Source organism: Phascolarctos cinereus, unplaced genomic scaffold, assembly GCF_003287225.1.
Source record: "Phascolarctos cinereus isolate Bilbo 61053 unplaced genomic scaffold, phaCin_HiC Scaffold_4;HRSCAF=312, whole genome shotgun sequence".
Classification (NCBI taxonomy): domain Eukaryota; kingdom Metazoa; phylum Chordata; class Mammalia; order Diprotodontia; family Phascolarctidae; genus Phascolarctos; species Phascolarctos cinereus.
Window position 1 is genome coordinate 649774002 of NW_027555847.1, and position 12194 is coordinate 649786195.

The window sequence follows — 12194 nt, forward strand, 5'->3', positions numbered from 1 at the left end:
AGATTGTCTGGGGGTGAGCATGGGGGGAAGGAGGGAGGGGTGATGAGAATAGAGCAAGCAGCCTCTGTGACAAGCCAAGGAACTCTCAGCCAGGGCCTTAGAAGTGTTTTGCCTCCTTTACAAGTCAGCACCAGGGACAGAGGACAGGTGGTCTATTCTCTGATACTCATTCACAAGGCAAGTAACTGGCCTCCTTTCTATAACAATGAGACATACGACATATACTTCGCACCTTCCCAGCGCAAGCTGTCACTGGCCTGCCCCCAACTCAAAGAATTAGAGAATCACAGAACTTAGAATGTCAGAGCTGGACGGGATGAAAGGCAGAACTGGGACCCATAAGACAGAATCTTAGAGCACAGGGGAAGCAAAGACAGCATCATGATCAACTCCAGAAAATAACAATAATAAAATAACAGCTAGCATTTATATAAAAATTTAAGGTTTACAAAGAGTGCATCTCCTTTGATCCTCACAACGGCCCTGGGAGAGGTAGGTGCTATTGTAATCCACATTTTACAGATGAGGAAACCAAGACAGAGCAGAAATGATTTGTTCAGGATCACACAACTAGGGAGTGTCTGAAGCAGAATTTGACCTTGGGTCTTCCCCACTCCAAGGTCCATCACTCTAACCATGGTGCCATCTAGTTACCTCTATAGAGAAGGAAAGTGACAATCAAGATCACACAACAAATTAGCGGATGAGTCAGAACTAGAATTCAAACTCCTGGCTCCTAATTCAATTCAATACATATTTATCAAACACCTATTATGGGTCAGCTATTGTGCTTCTCACAGATTAGGGTATTGATTCAGCATCCTCATTGGTATGTGTACACTGTCTCTGAATGCATGTGCCCCCACAAACCATTAGCCTAGCAATTCTAGAGTAGGGGTTCTGAAATTTGTTTATATCATGGACCCCTCTGGCAATCTGGTGAAGCCATGGACTCCTCATAATCATGCTTTTAAATGCATAAAATAAAATACAAAGACTTATAAAGGTAACCAACTGTATTGAAGTACTGTTATCAAAATATATCTATGTCCATCTATCTATCTATCTATCTATCTATCTATCTATCTATCTATCTATCTATCTACCTACATTTTTTTTAAGTTCACAGACCCCAGGTTAAGATCCCATGTAGAGCATGATGAAGTGGAAACAGCAGTTGATTTAAAGTCAGAGAACATGGGTTCAAATCCCAACTCTGCTACTTGCAGAGTGATCTTGGACAAGTTCATCCCTTCTCTGAGTCTAGGTGTCTTCAAATGTAAAGTGGGATGGTTGAATTAGATGATCTCTAAGGACTCATTCAATTCTAAATCAATGAGCAGGCAATCCTAAATCTTTTGGCCTATTCAAGAAGAGTGTAATGTAGGAGAAGAATCCTGGAACCATGTGTGTGTTTGCAGATGTGGACAGATGTTCACACAGGCCAGGACCAAGACTTTCATGTTCCCAGCATAGGGCCCTTTCCATGGTACTCCACTACAGAGACAAACAGGCAGTGACAGAGAGAAACCATTCCTACCAAGCCTTCTCCCACTGCTCTTCCTTCCCAAACTAGCCAAGGAGGCCCCTGGGATGCCTCCTTAATCTCCTGTTGGCGATCCCTGCATCCCTTGTATGTTAACATATGAGGTTTCTAAGCTCCTGAGTTGAACACAAATGAACATACATACAGAAACATCTACCTGAACATACATGCAGAAAAAGATTATCTCCAGTTCCCATTTCCCAAGCACTTTGAGGCTTACAATTCCAGCCACATCACAGCTATGCAAATCTACTCAGTTATTCGGAGTTGGAGAGGAAGGGGTGGGTGTATCACACTTTCCAGTCTTTGTGTTACCAAAAAGTGGCATGCAAATCTATGTAAATGCAATCCAACATACTAGTTGGTTAATTATTTATTTGTGCCAATGGCCCTAAGGGAGTCTGCTATTTCAAGAACCCCCAAAATGATTTTTTTGGGGTAAAGGAAGACAATTCTTTGTGGAAAAAATCACCCTACTGCCAAACTCTTCACCTTCACTTGCTTTTTCTCTTAAGACCAGACTTTTAAGGGTTAAACTCTTCACCTTCACTTGCTTTTTCTCTTAAGACCAGACTTTTGAGGATTAGTTTTCAATTGAGAGACAGAATGTCCATACTGGAAGTAGATGAGATGATGGCTATGGAGTCAGCAGACCTGGATAGGAATTCTACCTTAGACATTAATTTCATGATCATGAGCAAGTCACAAGTTCTCTAAGTCTCAGTTTTATTTTCTTTAAAATGGGGATCATAACTTTTACCCTACCTGCTTCATAGAGATATTGTGAGAGGAGTGCTTGGCAAACCTTAAAGTGCTATGTAAACATGAGGTCATATCATTATTGAGTGGGGTTTATTCAGATGAGAACAATAATGCCACTTGACATGTGTAATCCCAACTCTACCACAGATCTGCCAGGATGACTTTAAGCAAATCTCTCTACCTTCCCTAGCCTCACTTTCCTCATCTGTAAAATTAAGTGTTAGATTAGAGGTCCCTTCCAGTTTAAGGTCTATAGTATATGACCTTATATAGAATGATTTTACATATATATGTGTGCGTGTGTGTATATATATATATACACACACACACATGTGTATGTATATACATACATATATACATATATTACATATATGTGTATGTATATACATATATACACACACACGTATCTAATGGTAGCCATCTCTAGGGTGGGAGAGAGAGAAACAAAGAAATTTTACATGATAATTTTATTAATATTTTAAAAGGATAGCAAATTGTGCATAATAGATTTGCAGTTTCATGTGCAATCATCTTTTTTATTATACTATGTTATAGAAATGCTTGTTTTATTCCATAAATTAAAATTTAAAAAAGATATGGCCTAGACTAGATTTCCAATTTTGCATTTTCACTGGTTGTCCTTTATGCCTATAACTCTCTCTCCTTCTACATCTCCATCTTTTGGCTTCAAGTTTCAGCTCTAGTTTTGCCCTTTTGTTTTCCTTGTTGGTGAGGCAATCAGGTTTAAGTTACTTGCCCAGGGTCACACAGCTAGTAAGTGTCAAGTGTCTGAGGCTGGATTTGAACTCAGGTCCTCCTGACTCCAGGACTGGAGCTCTATCCACTTCGACACCTCGATGCCTAGCTGCCCCTCTAGTCTTACTTTTTGCAAGAAGTCTTTCCAGTCCTCCTTACTCTTGATGCCTTTCTATATGTGTCTTATATGTACCTAGTTATGGACATGTTGTCTCCCTAATAGACTTTGAGCTCCTTGAGTGCAGGGAAAGTTTTTGCCTTTCTATTTTCAGGCCTTAGCACAACGTCTGGCATATAGTAGGTACTGAATAAATGCTTGATTCTTGAGGGAGGGAGCTCAATGATGGGGACACAAGCAAAGTAGGGGTTATTTTCTTCATACAGAAGTGGAGAGTGAGGTCTGGAGAAAGGAAATTTTCACCCCAGGGTCACCGAAGAGGTTAGTGGTAGAGCCACGAACTGGAAGCTAGACTCCAGGTGTCCTCACTCTGAGTGTGGGGCTCTCTCCCCTCACCTGCCTCCCTCCCATTGTGGTAGGTGACACCGGGGAATCAGTGGCCATCTGGATGCAACTCCTGGATTTGTAGCCACTGCTGGAGGTAGGGGACAGTGAAGGACCCATTGCCTTAGCCCTGCCCAGCCTTACAGCATCCCTGCCTGGATGGGCAGCTTGGCAGCCCTGGCTCAGGACCCACTTTCAGAGGCTGTCTCTGGAGAAATGAAGCCAAGACTTTCTCCACCCAATTAAGTCCACCCTCTGGAGCTGGCACTGCCTCTTGCTGCTACCACAGCCTTCCTTGTTTCCTCATTCTGCCTGAATCAGCTGCTTCCGCAGCCACCCCCACTCAGGCAGTTCCCGGGAACCGCACCATAAAAGGCCAAGAACTCCTGCAACGGAAGCATAGATTCCCTCCTGTCTCCCCTCCCATCTCTGCCCCTCCTTCAGTGACAGCTCCAGAGGAGAAAAAGGAGGAGAAAGGGGGGAGGGAGAGGGGCTCACCTGGATCTGGATGAAGGCAGGTGAAAACCACCACCTCGGCCACCCACCATGATCCAGCCTGTCCCAGTCAGAGAATGGCAGGGGGAATTAGGACAGTGTGAGGGCTTCCTAAGGTCTAAGGTGTTAATCCAAAGGAACAGACAGGGGTGTGGGCCTGGGTAGGTCAAGGATTTCTGAGCCCTCCCCTTTGTCCATGAACACTTGTTGTCATCTCTTCTCATGGGTCTGGGTAGTCGATGAAATATAAACCTTGTTCCAGTAGAAGGACACATAGTGGGAGAGTGACCCTCCTCTCTCTCTCTGTCTCTCTGTCTCTCTCTCTCTCTGTCTCTCTCTCTCTCTCTCTCTCTCTCTCACACACACACACACACACACACACACACACACAATATCATGCACACAGGGTTACACTCAGCCACACCCACCCTCTATGACATTCAGGCATACTCACAAACATATATATGTGCTTGAACCCACGATTTATTCACACAGTCATACATTTGAGGGCTAACACCAACTCTATCACTAGCCCATTGGCTAGCGACTGAGTCACACTCTCTGGGCCTCAGTTACCCATAAAATGATGAGGTTGAGGACTCTGGAATAAATCTGCAAGGTTGCTTCCAGCTCTAACAGTTCATGAGTCATATACACCGTCAAACACACAGTCACATTCACACTTGTGTACGTGGCGTTATACCATGCTGTCTTAGTTACATGCACTCATACACATAGGCTCTCATACACACTTGCACATAGAGATAGTCACACACCTACCCCCCCACATACATATTTGTCAAATTTAATAGGATCATAGGATCATGGATTTGGTGCTAAAAGAAACCATAACAGCCATATGTTCCAATCTCTTCATTTTACAGACAATGGAGAGGTGACTTGCCGAAGGTCACTTAGGTAATACATACATTTCTACTCAAGCTCACATAGTCATACCTAATGTCTCACACCCACTTTACACACACACACACACACACACACACACACACACACACACACACACACGTACTCATTCACCTGCTTATACACAGTGTGGCACACACAAAGCTTTTTACATCTTGCCCACTGTGGACCCACCAGCCTCACACACTGCAGTCCCCCACAGGTTCTCTGGCTGGCTGGTGTTACCAGGTCCCTACCTCCAAGGGCTCAGACATTTGAGACTGGGATCAGGTACAAGTCTAAGGTTCTTTTCATGTGAGATTCTCTGTTTCCTTCACCCCTTGTTTCTGGCACTGGCCCAGTTTCCTACCTTCTCTCCTGTTGTTCTCCCCCACCTCGCCCTTCCCTTTCTGGGCTTCCCACCTCCAAGGGGAATGTCTTGCTGGCAAAAAATAGTCTGAAAACCATTCTCCTGGCATTTCTAATTAAAGGCAAGTGGGTGGGCTGAGAAGGAGAGGAGAAGGGCAGGAGAACCTGCTAGAAAGACAGGGAGGAAGGAACCCAAGCCAGGGACACGGCGAGGAAGAAAAAGAAACTACAAAAATGGCAACGGGAGAGTTCAAAGGCTTCTGGAATGGGGGCACGGGCATCCTTAACAGGGGACCTCAGCCCTTAGCAGGGCAACAGACCAGACTCTCCATCCCAGTCATGAGCTCCCCATTCCAAGAGCTCTTCTTCCAGAGGCCAGAGGACCATCTGCTAAGGAGGTTTCAGGAGACTTTGTTCAGGTAAAGATTGGACTAAATGTCCTCAGTTCTTTTCCAAATATGACATTATCTGATCTCGGAGAAGAGAGAGGAAGAAGGGAAGCGTACGCATGGGGGTGGAGAGGCAGGGGAAGCAGCAACTGGACAAGGAAGAGAACAGCATCTGGTCCCAAGCAATTCAAGCTACGTGGGACTGGGAAACCCAGAGGGAAGCCAGAATTACATAACCCTAGAAGCAAAAAGCTAAGTGGGACCTCAGAGGGCATTCTAGTCCAACTCCAACACTAAAAGCAATCTTCTCTCCTGTCTCCCTGGAAAATGATCGTGCAGCCTTTGCTCGAACACCTCTTATGATGGGAAACTCACTACCTACCTAGATAGCCCATTGTCCTTTCAGGTAGCTCTAACAGTGAAGAAATCTCTGAGACTTCTTATTTATAATATCCCAGGCACAGCTCTGCCTTCTACCCTCTAGGATCAAGCAGAGCAGTTTTAATCCCTTTTCCACATAATAGCCTTTCATATACTGGGGGATAGCAACCATGTCTCCTCTCCTCCCCTCCCTTCCTCTCCTCTCCCCTCCTCTCCCCTCCTCTCTTCTTCCCCTGACTCTGAGCCTTCTGGACCCATAGAACACCAGCGGTCATGCCATAGATGACACAATCCACTCAGCATTGTCATTTGCACCCTGGGCCTTGAGCTGTCCAGATGGTTGAGTCAGCACAAGCTCACAAAACCCACTCTCCCTAGCTTTCCTCAGACCATGCCTCACCCTCCCACCTGCCACCCACAAGGCCATATTCTTTCTCTCACCCTCCCACCACAAATGTACAGAGAATATTGAAGGTCAGGCCTGAAGAAGGATTACAGAACCACAGAATGCCAAGAGGTGGAAGCTGCCCCAGTAGCCATGTGGCCCAGCCCATACACACAAGGAGTTCTATCCCAACCACCATTTAACAGATGAGGAAACTGAGGCCCAAGGTGAGGAAAGGGACTTTTCTAAGACCTAATAGCCGGAGCCCAGCACTTGAACTCCTGAGACCACACTGAGGAATATTTGTCAGTGTTCACATTGTACCTTAAAGTCTGGGAAATGCTTTACAGACTTTAGCAGCCCTATGGGACAAGCATTTTCATCCCCATTTTACAGATGAGGGAGCTGAGGCTCAGAGAGGTTCGGTGATAGGGTCACACAGATAATAAGACATAGAAGTGGCCCCTCAGTCGGAGTCCGATCCACTTGCCAAGACATCATATGTGTAAAGGGCTTAGCACAGCACCTGGCACACAGTAGGCACTTGATAAATACTTGTCCCCTCCCCTCCCTCCTATAGGGAAAGGATCAAGGGGTACTAGAAGGGGCTTAATCAAGGAAGGCTTCCTGGAAGCATTGCACTTTGAAGGCGGGACAGCTGCAGTAGGACATTCAGTGCCATTCTTAGGCCTTGTTCAGCCAGGGCTGGAGGCTCAGTCCCTAAAGGGGAATGGATGCTAAGCTCAAGGTTTTCTGTGTATTTTATGCACAGGCACGTATGTAAGAGGCAAAGAAATTGAACACTGACATCAGCCATGGGGAGGCCACAAAAGCAAGATCTTTTCAGAGCCTCAGAGTGTGGGAACACTTAATTGGTGGCCAATTATCACCCCCAGAGGCCTGCACACATCCCTCCCTAGAGCCAGCTCCTTCCTTATTCTGCGGCTGGGAAAGTGGCCATCAGCCAAGCTCTTGCGGGGGCGGAGTGGGGCCGGGGTGAGAGGGGAGGGTAGAGCCAAGCAGCCCCCCATTACCAAGCCTGGTTGCCATTCTGGAGCCTCTGTGCCCAGCAATCTCTCCTCTTATTTCCTTGAACCCTGGAAATTGGGCTTTGTTCCAAATGGTGGCGATGCCTTGACTCTTTTAGCTCAAATCCATCAGTCTTAGGATCCTTCTCAGCACACTTCTGTCTCACCTGCACCAATAAGCAAGCCAGAGAATGAAACCAGAGGCTATCCCCTTTCCCCTCCCTACCTGCCTGCTCCCCAGTAACTCCCCCATTAAACTGGCAGGATTCAATAATGCTGGAGGGGTAGGCTGGGATTAAATGCAGACCACAAAGCTGATTAACTCTGATCCTACCTAGCCAGGCCCAGGGTTGAATAATGAGTGGGAGAGGACTTAGCTCTTTTCTTAAGAACTTCCCTGAGGAAGGGTTTCCTGCACTGAGAGGGAAGCTGGGCTGGAGATGTCTAAAAACCCTTCCAGCTCTAAAAGTCTCTGCTTCCAAACTTTTATAATTACAGCTCACATGGATGGGCTTGTTTGAATTTCCAAAGCACTTTACTCCCCGAGGTTCTATACAACCTGAGGTCCCCAGTATATGATTCCAGGATCTGGGTTTCTAAATTATTTTTAAGATTTTATGTTTCTGAGATTCTAAAGGCTTTAAAATTTGAACGATTCTGATGAAGCTCTATGATTCCTTAATTCTATGACTAAGATTTTTTTTAAGATTCTAAGAACTTATTTTTCTAAGCCGTCTGAAGGTTTTAAGAGTCCAAGAGTCTATAATCTGAGATGCTATGATTCTAGTATTATCCTCTGGCTGACATTTTATCTGTAGGGAACATAGGATCTACATCGGCCCGGGAGAGCTGGAAGATTCTTTATGAATACCTCTTACTCCTTCCTACCACAGGCAACATCTCCACTTGGTGTCTTCTCCCAAATGAACGCTCCCTGCTCACAGCACCTGCTCTGGGGGTAGTTAGCTAAAGAAGTGAGAAATCCTAGAAAAGAGGTTGCCTGAGTAGGAGCCAACTAGTTAGACTAGAAGCCTCAGTGACTTGCAGAACTAGGTCAATCAATCTGTTAAAGGCAAGACTGAGCACTCCCATGAACCCAACCGAGCACTCAGCTATTGGGGGGTGGGGTGGAGGGGAGGCAGAGCAAGCATAGGTAAAGGAAATATAGAGGGTGAGGGACACTTGCCCTTGGAAACTACCAGTCAGGTGTGAGAGACAAGACCTCATACCCAGGAGACAATGGGAAAATTACAAGAGAGGGTCGGAATATGCGTTAAATTGTTTGGATCATACTAAAAAGGTAATAGGTGTCTGGGTGGTCTGAGAAAGTCCCTTCCCCTTCCCAATCCCCGGATTGGGAAACTACTTGACTCACAGGGTCCTTTCCAGTTCTGAGTTGTAAGATCCTAATTCAATCCTGACTCTGCCCATGACCCATTGTATGATCCAGGTCATTTTCCTTCTCAGCTTCCTCCACTCTAAAATGAGGGTGTTGTACAGTGGTACAGGAGACACAAGTCACAAATAGACAATATCTGATGCCTCAACAGCGTGAAAGGAAGAAAAGAGATAGGCAGAGGATGAGAAATTGATGGAAGCTGTTTTTCTACAGAAGGCGTTCTCCCAGACAGCAGCTGAGGCCAGGGACGCTGGCTGGAATCTACAAAACATATGATAATTGTGGCTGGCCAAGCATTGGCAGAAATGAGGAGTAAAGGCTAGAAATCCCCAGAAAAAGGCAGGAAAGCCCAATACAAAAAAATGTCACTTGAGAGTCTCTCTAGCATCGAGCAGATGGTCGACAATGTGAGTTAATAGGAAGACAGTCAGTCATTCAGTCAACAAGCATTCATTAAGTACTTGTTATGTACCAGGCACTGTGATAAGTACTAGGGGTAAGAAGAAAGGGAAAAAACAAAACCCAAGAACAACCAGTACTTGATCTCAAGAAGATCACAGTCCAATGGGGGAGATGACAAGCAAACAGCTTTGTGCAAAGAGGATATAATGTGGGCTAAATCGGGGAATAATCAGAGATCTGATATTATCTAATGAATATCTGATTGGATAATAATCTGAGATCATCTCAGAGGGAAGGCACTAAAATTAAGGACTGGAAAAGGCTTCTTGCAGAAGGTGGGATTTTAGCTGAGGACTGAAGGAAGCCAGAAAGGCCAGGAAGCAGAGATGAGGGGAGAGAGCAGAGGAGAGGAGAGAGAAGGAGTGAGGAGAGGGGAGAGGGGAGGGAGGGAGGGGGGGGAGGGGAGGGGGGGAGGGAGAGGAGAGAGGGAGGGAGGGAGGGGAGGAGGAGAGGGGAGGGAGGGAGGGAGGGAGGGGAGGAGGAGGGAGGGGAGAGGGGAGGGAGGGAGGGAGGGGGGGAGGGAGGAGGGGAGGGAGAGGAGGGAGGGAGGAGGGAGGGGAGGGGAGGAGGGGAGGGAGGAGGAGAGAGAGTTCTAGGCATAGGGAGAAGGGAGTGAGTTCTGGACTGTCTTGTGGAAGGAACAACAAGGAAGTGCACATGGTGGGGTGGAGAGTGTATAAAATGAAAGAAAACTGGAAACAGAAGAAGGGGCCAGGTTATGGAGGGTTTTACAAGCCAAAAAGAGGACTCTGGATTGAATCCTGGAAGTAATAGGGAGCCCTATTAATGGAACATAGGGGTGACACAGCCAAACCTGGCTTGCCTTCTCAATAGATAGAGGAAGGGCTAGAAAGAGGAAGATAATTTGGAGCTTGAAATTTTAAAAAGTGTTAAAAAATAAATAATAATTTAAAAAAAAAAGAAAGATTGAAGTGACAGCTAAGTGGACGATGGACTGGAGTGAGGAGAGGCAGGGAGAACAACCAGTGGGCAAGAGTCCAAGCATGAGATGATGAGGGTCTGCACCATGGTTGCGGCAGTGTCAGAGGAGAGAAGGGGGACATTTATGGGATGTTACTAAGGCAGAAACTAACAGGCCTTGGCAACTGATTGGATAGGAAGGGAGAGGGGAGGTTGGGTGAGAGAGGGTGAGGAGTAGACTCTGCCACCTAGGTTGCTAGTCTGGGTGACCAGGAGGGGGTAATGCCCTCAACAGTAACCGGGAAGTTAAGAGAGAAGGGTTTGGGGGAAAAGATTGAGTTCCATTTTGGACTTGTTGAGTTTCAAACGTCTGTGGGACATCTAGTTTAAGACATCCAATAAGCAATTAGAAATGCCAGTTACAGAGGACTGAGGATCTCAGTTCCAGCAAGTATGGAAGGAGGGCAAAGAGAACTTTCTAGGAAACCAGAAGGGTGTGCTTTGCGTTTCTGCTGTGCCAAGTAAAAGCTGCTTGTGTATAAAGTACAGGTTGGTGTCCCTGACAAATAACAGCGTGAAAGGGTTAGAAAAACACACTTCTTCTCTCCAGGTTATCTGAGAGAATAAAGTACTTCATGAAAGAATGGAAAACCAGATTAGATAAAAGGCTACAAGGCAGAGTGGATTGTAGATTTAGAGATAGAAGGACCTGGGAGGTCAGCCCCTTCATTTTACCAATGAAGATGCTGAAGCAGGGTGAGTGACTTGCCCAGAAACATTTAAGCACCTGAGACAGACCTCACCCAGGGTCTCCCTGCCTCCAAGGCCAGCACCCTAACCACTTGGCCACCTGCCTGAAGAAAACGCTGTAAGACGTGAGGGTGCTAGGGCTGCCCCAGACACTTACTAAGCAAGTCACTTAATCTCTGTCAACCTCAGTTTCTGCATCTATAAAAAGGAGATAAATGTGGCACCCACCTCACTGTGAAGATCAAATAGATAATATATTGAAAGAGGTTTGCAAGTTTTAAAGCACTATATAAATGTGAGCTTTTACAGCTGTCGCATGGAGACAGAAAGACCTGAGTTCAAGTCCCGCCTCAGATCCTTACAGTCTGTATGATCCTGGGCAAGACTTGACCTCTCTGAACCTCACTCTTCATCTGAAAAATGAGGGGTAGGACTCTGTGACCTCAGAGACTCCTTCCAGCCCTAAAACTATGGTCCGATTATTCTAGGCATAGCATTGTATAGTAACAATACCTGCTGAGGTGAGAAAACCCACCCCTTAGAAAGGGAAGCACAATGATTTGGGGGTAAAAGTCAATGAAGTAATATTGTGGTAGGATCCCACCAGAGACAAAAAGGGCTCTGAGGGCAGGGACTGTCTTTTTGCTCCTTTTTTGTATCCAAGGGGCTTAGCGCATAGCAGGTACTTAACAAATATTTATTAAAATTGTTGTCTATAGTTGGGGGCACAGGGCTTCATGTACCATAGGATCACATCTGCCAGATATGATGAACAGTAGAATGGGTAACGAGTTCCCCATCACCAAAGGTATCCAAATAGAGGCTGAATGACCACCTGTCAAAGGATGCTCTAGGAGGAACTTCTGCTCTGCTTTAAGCTTCTGTATGTCTATGTAAGATAAAGAATCAAGGGTCCTTTATACTTCATGTAGAGAGGGAGCTCCAGAGACACTCAGGCTGGAGTTGGGGAGAGGGAGGTGTTTTGGTTAGCCCTGCTGGCCTAAAGTCTTGTCTCTTCCTTCCCCTGCCTCTGTCAGTGGACCTGGCCTTTTAGGGGCCTGAGATTGTCTGGGAGGAGGGAAAGAGAAAGTGAGGGTTCTTAAGGTTTGGGGGGTACCACTGCTGCTGAGGAAGGCAGCTGAACTC